General features: G+C 36.2%; 1 protein-coding gene across 3 annotated transcripts in view; it reads right to left on the bottom strand.

The window, feature by feature from the left end:
* NRIP1 (nuclear receptor interacting protein 1) overlaps positions 1-16,635 on the bottom strand; it is a 55,338-nt gene extending 38,703 nt beyond the window's left edge. For 2 of the 3 annotated variants that reach the window (XM_027547812.1, XM_027547726.1), the window contains exon 1: positions 16,527-16,635. The gene's annotated coding sequence lies outside the window, so the exon portion shown is untranslated. Of the gene's footprint in view, positions 1-3,536; positions 4,081-16,526 lie in introns of those variants that run through there. The other variant, XM_027547886.1, reaches the window with a different exon arrangement.
* Positions 16,636-16,949: the final 314 nt, after the last annotated feature.

Raw genomic sequence — 16,949 nt, 5'->3', positions numbered from 1 at the left:
AGTTGGACCATAAAGAAGGCTGAGTGCCAAAGAACTGATGTTTTCAAACTGTGATGCTGAAAACTCTTCAGAGTCCCTTGGACTGCAAAGAGATCAAGCCAGTCAATCCTAAAGGAAGTCAACCCTGGATATTCACTGGAAGGACTGATGCTGAAGCTGAAACTCCAACACTGGCCACCAGATGCAAAGAACTGACTCATTGGAAAAGATCCTGATGCTGGGAAAGGCTGAAGGCAAGAGGAGAAGGGGATGACAGAGGATGAGATGGTTGGATGGCATCACCTACTCAATGGACATGAGTTTTAGCAAGCTCTGGGAGTTGGTGATGGACAGGGAGGCCTGGTATGCTGCAGTCAATGGGATCACAAAGAGTCGGACATGACTGAGCTACTGAACTGAACTGAAATGAATCAGTAATTCTGTGTGTGTGTATTTCATTACCAGATTGTAAATTAAAGCAAACTGAAACTGTATCATTATAAATATGTATAATGATATATATATATAAGTATATATAATGATTTAACATCCATTTGCTTAAATTTATAGAACATTTAGTTATGAATTAAAATTACTGTGGCTACAGGTATAACTACTACTGGCTAGTATCAACATAATTATTTTAGGAGAATAATATTAGGTAAAGAGTTAACATCATGTGAAAAAGTGATCACTTTTTATAAAGATAGCAATTTGTATTTTTGCTTTGACTCAGCTACTAAATAGTTTTATAACAGTGACCATGTATCAACCTGTCTAAAACTTAGTTTTCTCATCTGTTAAATGTACCTTTATATGAACTGATCTATAAGGTTCTATCAGTCAAAAACTCTGGTCTAAGCCTAATGTTGAAAACTTAGCAATAAAAAATACGCTCATTAACCTGAGTTGAGGGAAGTATCACCCACATATTTAAAGTTGTCCTCATGAATGACTTTCATCTCATGCCTTCAAGTCATAGTCATAATGATAAGTCAAATGATTGATTTCTCCATAGATTTAAATCTCTCTGACTAAAGTTATAATGCAGTTTTCTTGGATGTTCAAAATCATCTGTTGATGTCAGCATAACAGACCTAGACTCACAGAATGCATCTAAGACACAGACTTCAGTGCTTGAAAAATGTACCATCACAGCAGACCAGCATATGTGGGAAAAGGGTATCCTGGAGGCAATGTGAGCTGAAGAAAAATCCTAAGTATGATTGTCTATCTGTGCTTGTCTGTGTTGAAAGGAAGGACAATTTAAGACACAGTTGGGCACCTGAACTACTCTGAGTGAAAAACAATTCTGCGAAAACAGTTTCTACTCTGGTTCTGAAACACTGAATTCTAGTTCCTTCAATACCTAGAATGCTTTCAGAACAGAAGCAGATGCTGAAAACTACTACCATGAGAACAGCTGAAAGTGTAAATAGAAAAAGTATAAAAACCAAGTGTGTAGGGTAGCTGGATAGACCGGTGGAGTGTTCTTTATCCACTTGACTAACAAGTATTTATTGAGTAGATTCTAGATGCCAAGTAGAGTGCTAAGCATCGTGTGTAATTTAGTAAACATAGAACATAGCTTTTGTCTGTAAAAAACAATCTCCTACTCCATCAAAAGAACTACAACCACAAGAAAACAGAGTTTAAATATAAATCTCTTCTACTTGATATTTCCTTCATTATCTTTCCATTCTGAGTTGGTTATACATTAAATATACACATTCCATCTCTTCTTTTGTAAGGGTGAAAGATAACAAATGTTTCAAAATTTTTAAGGTAATTACAAATTGAAAACTAAAAATTTTTTAAATTAAAAACTAAAATTTGAAGGATAAAGAGTTTAGGACATGTTGTATTTTGGAAAATAAAATGTTTGAGTCTTAGTTCTATGGTTTATTTTTTCTCTACATTTTCTCAATTCACATTTTTTTCAAAAACAAAAACAAAAAAAAACCTCCAATAAAACTCAGAGTGTAAGAATGAATGCAGTACCAATAATTTTGATGGTTGACATTCCATTGAAAAAAATATTTAATAGTCAATTTTGCCACTGAATTAAAGAAGTTCTTTGAAAATATCTTCTTTCCTTAATAAATAACATGACCTCAACCAATTAATGTTAATCAATGATTTGTATCAGAATTCGGTACTGTATTTGTTGTTTAATAAATGCTTATAATCTTGCAAGTTGTCTAGACAATCACTTGGAAATTTAATTTCTTGTGTCTCATCTTTACTATAAAAATAGTTACATTCATTCCTTATTTCTCAAAATTATTGGTAAAATTAAAGAACTTGTTGAATAAAAACAAAAAACAAAAAAAGCAAATGCTTAAAAACCCTTCTCCATTCACACATTTGTCTCTAAAAGTATCTGGGAATAAGTTGAGACCAATGTCTGTGGTCTCTGATTTCATCAATCTTCAGTACTGGAATGTTTGTACAATGTGTAAGTAGTACATACAGAACAATTATTTACACATTTAAATGGGGGGAAAGTGTAATCAAAAAAATATTAAGCTATATACTGATTTTAAGAACACAAAAGTAAACAATAGAAAACAACTTTAATCCACCAGTGAACTGTTTTTGCTTCCTCTCTCTCCTAAATCAAGGGCTCTGATTATAATCAAAGATCACGACAGGGACAGAGGAGGCAAAGGGCACCTGCAGTTCACATGTGGCAAGAGACTTGGACAAGAGGAATTTCACCTCTCCCCTCATGGTACAGATTTTCACATAACCTAAAGCGTGTGGCTCCGGCAATACCTCATGAATGCCTGGATCCCAATCACAGGGATTTCGATCATTTTGTGAAATATTAAAACATTTGTTCAATTCATATTTAGAAATCCCAAATTTTACACTATAAGTCTCTATCTGAAAAACATTCCACAAAATTAATTAAAAAAAAAAACAACAACTAGGAGAAACATTTCAGTTTCCTTTCCCACAGCAGAATCAAATAGTATAATGTTTATACAATGAAACTAGTAAAAGAGTAAAGTTAAAATTACATTTCTTAATTTTCTTAATATAGTTTAAGGTGGTAGAGTGGTTACTTTTTCTTTTAAAGAAAATCTCTTTCCTATTCTCTTCATCATGTAATGTAGGACCTTTAACAATACAATGTACTGGAAAATAATTAAAAATCATTTCCTAAACTAATTAGGTTCGGAACCACCTCCCTGGTTTCTCCCATTCATCTTGTGCTTATAACCTTATAATATTAGCTCGAATTTCATCTCTGCCTGACACATTTCAAGCAGTGAAACAGATTAGTGCCTCAGAACACTTTATAGGGTTTTGTTTATCAATCAGGTTATGTTCCCAGTGATGCTTTCAGCAGAATTATCTTATTCGAATGAACTCTCATGGACTGAAGTAAACAAAGCTATAGCCCACTCCTCTTCCATACTTCCCATTCATTTATTTCCTTTTTTTTTTTTAAAAACTTAGACTTACAGCACGTGCCACAGAAAGAGAGCGTGTTAAATATTCCTGGAGTGTCACAATATGTAATACAATAAAACAGATTACAACCCTACCTTTCTTTCACAGCAGTGGTGCCAAGCACAGGTACACCGGAGCAATCAATTTGTTCTGCAGACAGTAAGGCTTTCATAGAATACTAATGTAAAATCTCTTTTCTTTCTCCTTTGCCTTGACTCCCCAATGCCCAGGTCCCGACCAATACAAGGAGGAGGGCGGTATGTCTTCTGCCGCGATAACCACAACTACTAATCAAGTCTACGTGTACAAGGGCACAGGATTAAACCTCCACCAAGCTTGAGTCAGGGTTTGAGAGCGGCTAAACACACGCACAGCACGGTCAAAATTAAACACACACACACACTCATACACCACGCACAAGCCACGAAAATACAGATGTGCCTACTTCAGTGAACTAATTCATCACACTTTTACCACTGATAGTTTTTTACCTCAGGGGTATGAAATTAGCTCCTGTTGAAGTGAGGGCTTAGATTCAACAGTACCTAACAATAATTAGCTTTTTTTTTTTTCTCCCCAGAAAATAAGAATCATGATCAGTATTTTTTGCATTAAACTGTCCTTTGTTTTTAAAACAAGATTTACACTATCCAATACAGTTTATATGGACTTAATCTCTCAAGTATTAACATAGGGTTAATAGACTCAGCAGGGATCCTTAAGATTTTACACTTTAAAAAGGTATTATATAGTTCAAATCTACTTATCCAAGATGAGCTTGTGTATTACCAAAAATGAAAAGATATCTAAAAGATCTTCATTTAGCTTTTAGCTTTTACATTAAATATAATTCCAAGATATTAAAAAATATTTTTGGGTCTCAACAATTACTTAAAAAAAAAATCTTTAAAATTTTACACTTATGCTGTGGTGCTATTTTTGATCTCCTAAGTCTAGAGTTTTGAGGTTCCTTTCAATTAAGCACTTTTCACTTGGCTTATTCTCCTTTTATTCGAAATATGAAAAGGTGTGCCAATCACTGAGTTAGCATGAGAACGGAAGTTGTTAAATGTTTACCAATATACAATACCTCATTTTAATTTGTCTGCCTTAATTTTCAAATAAGTCTTGAAAAACGCTAATAATCAAGGGATCACAAACTAAGTAAGAATTAGGAACAAACCATTCCAGATGACTGGAGAAACTTATGAGGAAGCTTTCTAAACCAGCTCTGTGCTCATGTGCACACTTGCCTTAACACTGCTAAAAACATGTCTTATTTTGCACTCTTCCTCTTTCTTAAAACGAAACAAAACAGCAGAACAATTAAGAAATACCAGGCTTTCAATGAAGTACTGCAATAATGTTTAACGGATACTGATGCCTCCGTCCTTGACACGCTGACCATGTCATCAGGCTACTGTCATGTGATATCATGTCATTTCCCCACCTGGCTGGTGACCTTGTCCTCTAAATGACCTAAAGCTTCCCTCAAGTAGCAGGAGGCCCCTCCCCGCTGTCTCAGCAAGGTCGAATGGGTCAGCGTGTCCTCATCTATAATCCACCACCATTTGTCAGCAGGGAGGCTGGAGGAGGCAGGCTTGCTACAAGGGGAGAATGCCCAATTAGGCAGCTGTCACACAAAGCATAGGCTGCGAAATTATCCCCTGTCAAAAGAAAGAGCAGCTGCGGGTGCCAATTACAGCAACCTTTCAACCCTTTAGGTACTGGAAACTACACAGAAGTAAATGAAGAACAATTAGTGATAACAAATCGATGAATTAGGACAGTAAATTAGAAATGACTAGCAGGTGAGCGTGGGTCATACATGACAGAAGGGCACACCAGACTCCAGGCAAGGGCAGGGATGCACAGAATCACACTGCCCTTTCCTTGCAGATAGATTTCCCCTCCAGGCTTTTCTTTTGGCAAACCTAAAATCCTCTCAAACAGCCATAACCTAAAAGTGTATATACCTTTTTACTTTCCTGGGAGGACCCAAAGATACTGCTTCTTGACAGGAGCAAAATGGTCCAGAATAAGAAGTCTAGACAGTTCTAAACTGTTCTTCTAATACCATTCATCATGGCATCCCTGGAAGCTTCGTTATCTGTGGGCCCCAAAGTCCAACGTATCAGTTCAAATAAGCACAGTATGTTATGTCCACCTTCCAGAAGTATGTGCCCTGGTTCTACTTTAGCTACACTTACAGGGAAGCATCTTCTTTAAGAAAGAAACAACCAAATTCCAAGAAAGCTTTATGTTAGTATTATAATGTTGAATTTTCTCTCCAGACATGATTTTGTGCATAAAGAAATAACTTCAAGTGCTTCTGTACCCAAAGAAGTATCAACTATAAAAATTTCTTGGATTATTTGGCTCTAATCCTACAGAGGTGATACGCATTAAGTCTCAAGCTTAGAAAGCCAGTTTATTTGGACTCTTTCCAACTGATGTCCTGTAGTTAGCACTCACAGGCGACAGAAGAGGAACAAGTCCCACAGAAGAGAGGGAAGCCAGTATGGCTGTGAAGTGTTTACGCACACAGTTTCATTGTGCCTTACAAAGTCGGTATGTTGACAAACAACTTTCTTAGAGGCTATTTGAAATGAAAATTGCTTTTCTCCTTCCTGAGGAAAAACACATGTGTCTTTTTATACCAATTCTCTGAAAGTTGAGAAACTGAATGATAGGTGATATATTTTCTCAAGAATCAAGAATGGCTACCCACTCCAGTATTCTTGCCAGGAGAATTCCATAGACAGAGGAGCCTGGCGGGCTACAATCCATGGGGTTGAGAAGAGTTGGACATGACTGAGCGACTTTTACTTTCAAGGTAAATTGATTTACTAAAATTCCGAGTCACACATGTAAAAGTGAAGAAGAGAAGGTGAGGTAATAAAGAAGTATTTTTTTCAACCCTCCCCAACCAATTAAAAATAAACCAATTAACAGCAGAAAAAGTTTCTAATTCCTGCTTCCTCAGTCAAGCCACTTGATAAAATTTCCAAGAGGTGAATGGCATGGGAAGAAAACTTCTCCTATAAAGTTTATCCAAGAATTTTATTTATAAATTATGTTTCCTCCTTAAAAAAAGGGGGGGCATTTATACATTTTCTTAAGTTTACATTGCAATCTTCTAAAGGAATTCAAAGTAATGGCAAGGAGACAGGAATGAAGGAGTTAATGCCTTTAGAATTCAGCTTCCATCATACATGGGTGACTATCTCTTTAAATAATTTAAATCCTCTCCATCAACTACAAAGCTGTTTTGAAGCCATTTAGCTTTGTTCTTTACATGTGTTCTAATTAAGAAATGACCTTGTCATCACACACACCAGAAATCCAGGATTATTTCCTACAGCAAAAATTCACAGAGCCCCCCACCAAAAAAAGAAAAACAGGGGGAAAAAATAGACTTCTTCTTCACTTCCTCACTAAAGGAAGTTGTTGGTTGGCTGAATGCTGAAGCAGTTTCACCGCATAATTTTTTGTTGTTGTTGAATGTCACAGGGCGGGTTAGTGTGACCTTGAGCCGCATCAGCAGCACAGCAAGGGTCGAGATGCCTGCAGGCGCCCTTGTACTGGATTTGCAAGACAAAAACCTTCAAACTGGCTGAAGGACATCTTAAATCTCTTCAAAGGTTTTCCGAACTAATCTGGGCTGCTCTTAGCAGGATCTGTGCCAGTGTGCAAAGCAAAATTAAAAACAAGGTCTTTGACAGGATGTTGTCTCCTCTTAACCCTTCCCAAGCAGAACAGAACAAATCACAAGCTTTTGGGAGACAGTTTACCTAGAAGCCTTTCTTCATAACAAATTATGGAAGCAAGCAATCACAAAGCATGAGGCAGCTATTAGTCCTTAAAATGAAACCCTCCCATTGCAATCAAAGATTTTGGGTGGGATTTTTTTTTCTAGATCATATTGTAGTGTAGAGCATATAAAACTTAAATTCTATTTGTTTATCTTTTAGAGTTGCTGCAAGTGATATGTTAAGACTAAGGAAATATTTTCATTGACATTAATCTCTCAATTTCAATTTATTTTTAAAGAATAAGCTTTCAGCTGGTTAAGTCATAAACTTCATGTTGCAAACAGCTTACTAAAATTAAAATAAGTAAAAAAAAATGCATGATATGTTTACTAAAGTTCTTATTCCTAACATGATGAATACACTGGTAAGATGAGGAAAATATCAGAATAGTGAAAGTGAACATAAGTAAAACAAGATAAGGCAGTCTCAGCCTTGTTATAAGAAGTCAGCAAGACATCTTTTTTTTATTGTAACGTTATAGTATTTCCAATGTAGGCCAAAAAAGAAGGTATTAATGCCATCAGAGGGTGCGTGTCTTCTCTGCAGTACCCTTCAAATTTAATTTAGTAGCTACAGCTCTCAGGAAATAATCTAGGCGAAAAAAGAGCTATAATAATTAAACTGCAATAACCTAAAATCAGTGTAACCTGTGACATGTTAGTTTTTCATCATATATAATATATGCCATAATTAGTTATAAAGAGTATTTAGTATAAGGTATAAAATGTATTAAGGTCCAATAGATTGCAAATTATACCTGTCTGAAAAAACAGACTTGAGTTCAAGTTTATGCTGAGTGGCAACCAAACTAACTCACTTGAATTTGGATACGCCGGGGGTCCCCAACACCCAGGCCATGGACCAGTACCAGTCAGTGGCCTGTTGGGAACCAGGCCTAATTGCAGGAGGTCAGCAGCAGACAAGTGACTGAACCTTCATCTGTACTTACAGCTGATCCCCATCGCTCTCCCATTACCCTAAGATGGGACCACCTAGTTGCAGGAAAACAAGCTCAGGGCTTCCATTAATTCTGCATTACAGTGAGTCGTATAATTATTTCAATATATATCACAATGTAATAAAAATAGAAATAAAGTGCATAATAAATGTTATGTGTTTGAATCTTCTGAAGCCATCCCCCCCCCCTTACCCCAGTCCATAGAAAAACTGTCTTCCATGAAACCTGTCCTTGATGCCAGAAAGGTTGGGGACCACTGAGATACGGTTTCCCAAATGGGGCAGAAAAGGGTAAAGTATACCTAGTAAGTATATAACATGAGAGTGAACAAGTGAAGTTTTCTTTAGTCATTGTGCAAAAGGAGACAGGGTGTAAGTGCTAAATGTTAATGCTGAGGTTTGTAAGTCCAGCAGGAACAGAGTGGGCTGTAACTACGTTTTCAGCTGTATGCCCAAGGTCAGGCTAAGATCATGGCATCCGGTCCCATCACTTCATGGGAAATAGATGGGGAAACAGTGGAAACAGTGTCAGACTTTATTTTTGGGGCTCCAAAATCACTGCAGATGGTGACTGAAGCCATGAAATTAAAAGACATTTACTCCTTGGAAGGAAAGTTGTGACCAACCTAGATAGCATATTAAAAAGCAGAGACATTTCTTTGCCAACAAAGGTCTGTCTAGTCAAGGCTATGGTTTTTCCAGTGGCCATGTATGGATGTGAGAGTTGGACTGTGAAGAAGGCTGAGTACTGAAGAATTGATGCTTTTGAACTGTGGTGTTGGAGAAGACTCTTGAGAGTCCCTTGGACTGCAAAGAGATCCAACCAGTCCATCCTAAAGGAGATCAGTCCTGGGTGTTCACTGGAAGGACTGATGCTAAAGCTGAAACTCCAATACTTTGGCCACCTGATGTGAAGAGCTGACTCATTGGAAAAGACTCTGATGCTGGGAGGGATTGGGGGCAGGAGGAGAAGGGGACAACAGAGGATGAGATGGCTGGATGGCATCACCGACTCGATGCACATGAGTTTGGGTGGACTCTGGGAGTTGGTGATGGACAGGGAGGCCTGGCATGCTGTGATTCATGGGGTCGCAAAGAGTCGGACATGACTTAGCGACTGAACTGACTGATGCCCAGGGTGGTGATCAGTGATGGTTAAAAAAATGAGGCAGAAGAGAATGGCAGTCACTGTAGGTTCCAAAACAGCACTCAAAGGCAGGGAACTACTTAGTGGGATACAGGAAGCAGTGGCCCAATGTGACTAGAGATTAGGCTGAAAACACAATTGGGACCAAGGACTCTGAATCAAGGTCATGTCAAGAAGTTGGCATTTATCTGGCGAGCAGCAGGAGGTCTACAGGCAATGGTGTGACTAAATTAATGTTAGAACACAAAAACAAAAGAGAGTTGCAGAGCTGCTGATGGCTTGGAAGGGAAAGAAATTGAAACAAATTAGTGCAGAGAAGAAAACAGTCAAAATAAGGTAGGAGCAGGAGAGGTGAAGAAAAAGACAACTCTGAAAAAAAATGAAACCTGGTTTAAATATTTAGATAGCAATATATCTAACATAAATTAGAGTGTTACAAAATAGGGTATTTTCAATAGCAAGTTCATTAAGTAAAAAAAAGAAAATAATTATGATGTCTCAAGCCTAGGTTTGTAGAATACATGGCAATATGACGTACGAATGTACAAGAAAACTAAAGGTATTTAACAAAGAGTCAGAATCAGATTCTGTTGGAGAGTCGAAGTTTGTATCTTTCAAATAGGAATCTTCACTAAGTATCAGGCAAGGATTTTGCTTATAAGGCAGCAACATGTACTTTTTCAGTAGAGTGTGATAGCAGAGTTCCCTTGGCTATAAAAGACAGATGTGCATGCTCAGTCACTCAGTCATGTCCAACTCTTTGTGAGGCCTGTAGCCTGCCAGGCTCCCCTGTCCATGGGATTTCCCAGGCCAAGAATCCTGGAGTGGGTTGCCATTTCCTTCTCCAATAAGGGAGAGAGGCCTGGCTTAAACCATAAAGTCATTGTTGGAGCTCAGAGTTTCATCAACACTAATGAAAATAAAATTAACTTAGCAAACATTTACTGACTGCTTACTATGTTTAGGACACAGAATTAAAAAATAAAAAGTCCCTAACATTCTGTCAGCTTTGTGCTTCTAGTTTGTCACTCATAAAGATAAAGCCCCAAATTACAGCTCACACGATGACACCAACACACAATAAAAAGACTGGTGAGTAAACAGAATAGAGCTGTCAGTGAATTAACAGGAGTCTGAACGAGCAGCCATCTTGGTGCTCCCATGCAGCTGACAGGTATATACAATGCATGCCCAGGACACTCCCGGAAGACCCAGTCCCCTTGTACTTTGAAGAGAGTCGTCAAATACTCTAGGAGACTGACTGTCCTGCTAAGACCTCAGAAAGAATTTAACAGAGTATCAGCCAAGGTAAGAGGGTAGAGAGTGACAAAGAACAGAATTCACTAGGGCCAAGTCACTATCTGCCAGAGAGCAGACTGTACTCCCAGAAAAGGACAGCCAGCATCGGGGATCATGTTGAGGCAAGTGGAGGGGAAGGTCAAACAAAGGAGAGAAGAAGGAAAGGTCTCGAAGGGAAGACTTCCCACTCCACTGAAAATGGTATAAACTTTACTTTGTGAAATAGGAAAATGACCAAACCTCTAAGCCCTCTGGAGTAAGGAGAATCATCACAGAAGAAGTATTTGGAAGTTCATTAGTCATAAAAAGGGCTAGCACGTAAAAGCCAGGGTACTGACAGGGCATAACTAGGAATGACCTTACTGAGTATCCACAAATAAAATGACTGCTCCTTGAGTAAGCATCTCCTTCTTACAGCTGCCAACACTGGTAATAAGCTCCAGCACATTCTATGTCTAGACATTAATAGAAGAGTGGGTAACATGATAGACCTCACAGATACTTCAAAAAAAAATTATTAATCTATAAACACAAAAGCTAGGTTACAACACGATCAAAATTAAAAATACAGAATATTCTGCTGGCAATTAAAGTGAATTCTTGTAAAGCAGCAGTTCCCTAAGTGTGGTCCAGGGACTCCAAAGCAACCCATGATCCATTCAGGAGGCACATGAAGTCAATGCTACTTTCATAACACTAAACTGTTATCTGCTTTCTTGTCTCTTTCTCTTCTAAGTCTACAATGGAGTTGTCTAGGGCTATAGGATATGTAAGCACTCTGTTGATGACTCTTGGAATGCATACTTGTGTAATCCTGTGTTTTAAAATTTTTCTCAGTTTAAAATTTCTAATATGGTAAATATTGGTTGATATGACCCTCTAAACAAAAACTCTCTGGGGTCCCTCAATATTTTAAGAGTACAAAAGGATCCTGAGGCAAGAAGTTTGAAAACTGCTGCTGGTTTACTAAAGCAAAGAAGTACTTCTTGAGAAGCACAATCTTGGTTTTAATCTTCAAATGAAATCTCTACTTTCTAATTTTCAAGAATTTACATTATAACTGTGACTGATAAACACTGTTCTCTGTGCAGAAATGATTCCAAAACACTAGGGGAAAAATTAAAGGATGACCTTTTAAAAAGACCACAGGGGATATATTCTTTAATTTATAAGAAGCAATGACTCCACATATATTTATAAAGAAGCTGCTATGTTGAGAGCTGAAGATAGAAGAGTAACTAAGTAGTAGACCAGCCTTTAGTGGAACCACAATATTGCCAGAAAAAAATATAATCAGTGACATAATGAGATACTACTATAAGAGAAGGCATGAACAAAGTGTAAAAAGCATGGACGGGCAAATTCTCGGGAAGAAGATGGGATGAAAAGGCAAGCAACACTTTTTTTAGTGAAGACACTCCACAGACGTGGTATGCAAATTGACTCTAACACAAGCAAGGCTTTGCCAATTAGAAAAGAAGCTAAAAGCATCCTAAAAGTAGGAGAAGCATCAGTTTGAGCAGGGTAGCAGAGCAATATAGTGTGTTCCAGAAAATAGGTAATTCACTTAAAGAACAAAAATTACAAGTAATTCTGTGCTCAGTTGCTCAGTCATGTCCAACTCTTTATGACCCCATGGACTACTGCACGCCAGGCTCCTCTATCCTTGGAATTTTTCAGGCAAGAATACTGGAGTGGGTTGCCATTTCCTCCTCCAGGGGATCTAAACTTTCATACAATTTGACAAAGTAATTTGCTGTCTTTTGAATTTAATGATCAAAGATTTGGATGTATAATTTGTATGTATGTTTCTTAATTTTCAATCTGCCTTAGATAGAAGCTTTTTAAAAGCACAGTAAAAGTAAGTTACTAACATAATGAAGTGAAAACAACCAAACAAAAACTAGTACTCCACCACAAATATTTTGAAAGGCTTAGCACACAAGATGGTGGGGATGAAGGGCAGCAATAGCAGGAAATAAAAATTTCAGGCTAGAAGCTTACATGGCTTCCCAGATGGCGATAGTGGTAAAGAACCCACCTGCCAATGCAGGAAACATAAGAGACGTGGGTTCAATCCCTGGGTCGGGAAGATCCCCTGGAGAAGGGCATGGCAACCCATTCTAGTATTCTGGCCTGGAGAATCCCATGGACAGAGGAGCCTGGCAGGCTACAGTCTATGGGGTCACACAGAGTCGGACAATGACTGAGTGACTTAGTATGCAGAAGCTTGCACAGATTATACTGTCAACAATTTCTCTAAAGGTAAATGCAAAAAAGAAAATAAATAGGGTTTGAAAATTACTAGCATAGCTCTAATCTAGAATGGAGAAATTCTAATTATCTAAATAAAGTATATAATAAGCTCTACTGATAGAATCACACCAATTTCAGATATACAAACCACAGGCCAAATGGTTGAAGGGCAAAATGTACCAGAGAATCAAGGAAAATATCAGATTGAAACAGTTAATTAAAAAAAAAAAAACAGGATCTGTGTAAGAAGAGAAAGTGAATTGACACTTAAATCAATACATGTTAAAAGTATTTTAATTAATTCATTTAAACCTTTCATGGTAGAGGGAAAAAAACCCTTACTTGACACAGAGGCTCAGTATAGTGGGAATTTTCCTCCTAAAATACCGTTAGTGATATCAACTCAAGTATTAAGTAAAAAAACTTAATGGAAAATCAATTTTTATAGACATCAAATTCAGAAAAATGTTAATTATATGAATGTTTCCCATTGTAATGGTAAATCAGGATTGATTGAAGAAAGTCTTGCTATTTTTTTTTATGGTCATTTTGCTACTGGCATAACTGAATTATTTTGATCAAAGAAGTAACACAGTGGAGTGGAGTTTTGGAAAGATCTAGCACCTGTGAGAGACTGCAACAAAGACATCGGTATGGAGGCTTAGCAGCACAAGAGCTCCAGATGAGAAAAGAACTCTGAACCAAAATGCTGGTCATGGGAAAGGAAGCTAACGATTAGGTGGAAGCTATGTTGGGAACTAACAATGGTTTATTTGAGCGGAACATCCAAATTTTCTTGCCCAGGGCATCCACGAAACCAGGGAAGCATAAGTGAGATAGCCAAGTTAGTTAATGGCAATGAAATTCAATCAACCCCAATGACTCACCCAGATTCTGGACTGATCTTGATTTCACCAATAGCAAATACAAAGGTTTCTCACTGAAACCTTTGTGTAGAAGTTTAAATACTTTTTAAAAGCAGTATTTCTTAAAAACCTTACTTTAAGGAGCTATATAAAGTTAAATAAAGCTTTATAAAGTTCAGGGAAGATTTCCCATGTTGACAATTAGCCTCATATCCAACCTGGTAACCCAAACTATTACAATCAGCTAAATTACTGGCTCACATTTTTGTTTCTTCATATAGATACTATACATGACAAAAAAGTTTTTAACACTTTAGACATCTGTTGAAATAGTCATCAACAATTTAACCAAACTAGGAAAAAAATAATGTACAAAAAAGCACCCTTCCCAATGAGAAATCATGAGATATAACAATAAAACTCTACTTAGAAAATGAGTATATTCAGTGTTTCAAGCTAAACTGAATTATGGCCAATAATCCACTTCTACCCAAGATATTAACTTTTATATTATCAATATTTATCAAAATTAGCTTATATATGTTACACACTAAGATGAACAGAGCAGAGAAAATACATGGAACCCTTTAAAATACAATAAAGGGTGAAATCTTGATCTAAGACATTAAGAAGCTTTATAAACACTCATGTTTCATATGGTTTACATTATTATTAATTAAATACTTTTCCTTTTTTCCTAATCATCCTCTTTGACTTCTTATTTAGGACATTACTATACTTAAAAATATAACATGACTAGTTTCAAAGTGGAGCTGTATTACAGACAAACCATAATAAAACCTTATGAAACATTAATATATTAGTTCAGAGTCTTCAATCTATTGTGTCATATATTAGATATATTCAAGATCTTCCTTATTGGAGACTGATAGTCCATGGGCTAATGGAAGGCCTAGTGAATAGGTATTTTATAATATGATTCAACTTCTCCCAAACTTATTTGGCCATGAGTTCCTCATTCAAAAGGAAAAACTGTTCAACAAGACATATTATAGAAACAATACACTTAACATATTATTTTTAAAATCTTAAATATTTGAAAACATATATAAATGACAGAGATAATCACTAATAATTCAAATTTAATTGCTTTGAAAGTTGTTCACTGTGTATTCTAAGTAATCTATCTGCTATCTAGAACAAAGACCTAAATTTGGTCATTTTTTCAAGGACAATTTATTGGCTATGTATGTTTACCATCTGGCTATAACAATTTATTTACCAACTGTCAAAAGTGGTTGGAGCTTACCACAAAACAAGGGTGATGACAAATTAAGAGCAACAAACAAGACATAATTATACCTTGATGGTCACAAGAATATGAATGATTAGAATTTTCATTTAAAAAAAAATAAAAATCAAGAATTAGGATTTAATATCAACTATGTTTCTACAAATAATAAGAGCATATTTCAGACTATCAAACAGATATCAACACATAATTATACCCGAGTAAAAGAACTTTGAATATTTATAAATAAAAGTTAGGTTGAGGAAAAAGATAAGTGAATATGTGAAAAAATGACTAGCAACCAATAACCACTAATAATTTTATCGTGTTTTTGTTTAATAAGTATAATGTTTTAAAGATTGCCTTGCCTAAATTACAAGGAAGAATACACACACTAATTAAAATAAAAGTAGAATAATTAAAAGAAAAACCTCATCACTAGATTTTCTGAACATAATTAAAACAGTGAAGAAAAAGGAATTAGTATTATCACTGTGCCAACCATATGATGCTTACAGGTAGAGAACAAATCTGGCTCAAAGCTGCCATCCCCCTACTGAAACATCATGGTCCATAAAACGCCATGAATTTAGGATAATCTATCCGCTATCTCTCTTCCAAAACAGAGTTTTCAGTTAGCTGAACTCTTCACAACTAATTATGAGCACAATAATCAGTCACTGTGCCTTTTCCCTGTTTACTTATTGTTCTTCTGTCCATATGTATAAGTAGCGTAAGGTCCAAGAACTTAAGACATGACAAATTCATTTAGGTTGTAGCTATACTAGAAAACAAGTAGGTAAGTCCTAGGAGAGTAAGCCACTCACTTATCTCTTTCTGCAGCACTGCCAATCTACTTGTAATAATTTAATCAGATTTTTAAATCACTTCTCAGAAATGCTAAAATACTACTATCTGCCTTGGAAGAGGTAACCATTTTATATAATTCAAAAAGTAATCACTGACTTATACTATAATAAACCCACAAAAACCAAACATAGTTCTATTTTTCCTCCAAATGATAATTAACTTTTTATCTGAAATCAGATTGCTATTTATATTAGCTGTCCATTCTCTCTGGTTTCTGGTTAAAAAAAACAATTTTTTTTTTCTGGTAAAAAAAACAAAAGCATCATTAACAGAAATGCTGTTCTTTTAAGCATCTCAATTACTCTCTCCAGAAGTAATCCACACCTCTGAATTCTCAAGAATGTTGTGTGTCTTTCTTATGGTATTTAACCTCTTCCTATTGTTTGATGATACTTATTTACCTATATTTATTCTTTCCCTATAAGTTCCTTAGTTATAAGATCATATCCTATTCAATTAAAAACACACATACACACACACTGCATAATAGAAGTTATTTGCACAGATAAAGCACAAAACACAAATCTAGTAACTATAAGCTCATTTATAACTAAAAAAGGACTGTCTGAAATATACTGAAGTCACAATGATTAAGCTTAAGAACTCAGGAAAAATATTCTCACCGTCCATCTCCAAGGTTGGAGTCTCTGCTTTCTGAGAAAGGAAACTGAGAAGGCTGCTGAAAAGTAACTCTGATGTCATTTGGAGTCTTCAGATTCCCGCTCCTCCTTCAATCTAGTGAGTGTCTTAGGAAAAGGAAAAAAAGAGTTTGGCATCTATTCCAAACCAGATTCTGGAGTATCTTTTGTGAAGTTCTATAAACTTCTCTGAGTATTTTTTCTTGTTCAAGTTCAATAGACTCATTTCACAGAGAAATATGAGTTGTTTATGAAATACTAATTTACCACTAAAGGCAAGCAACAGATTTTTGCTTCTTAGACAACACATTTACTTGATACAAGTAGATGATTCAAGAAAACAAACTGTGAAAAAGGTTGATAGTTGCTAAGAAGCACTTAGTAACCTATTAATTTCAAATTTCTATC

This window comes from Bos indicus x Bos taurus, chromosome 1, assembly GCF_003369695.1.
Source record: "Bos indicus x Bos taurus breed Angus x Brahman F1 hybrid chromosome 1, Bos_hybrid_MaternalHap_v2.0, whole genome shotgun sequence".
NCBI lineage: Eukaryota > Metazoa > Chordata > Mammalia > Artiodactyla > Bovidae > Bos > Bos indicus x Bos taurus.
Note: the sequence above shows the minus strand (reverse complement) of the source record. Positions and strands in the feature narration are given on the sequence as shown.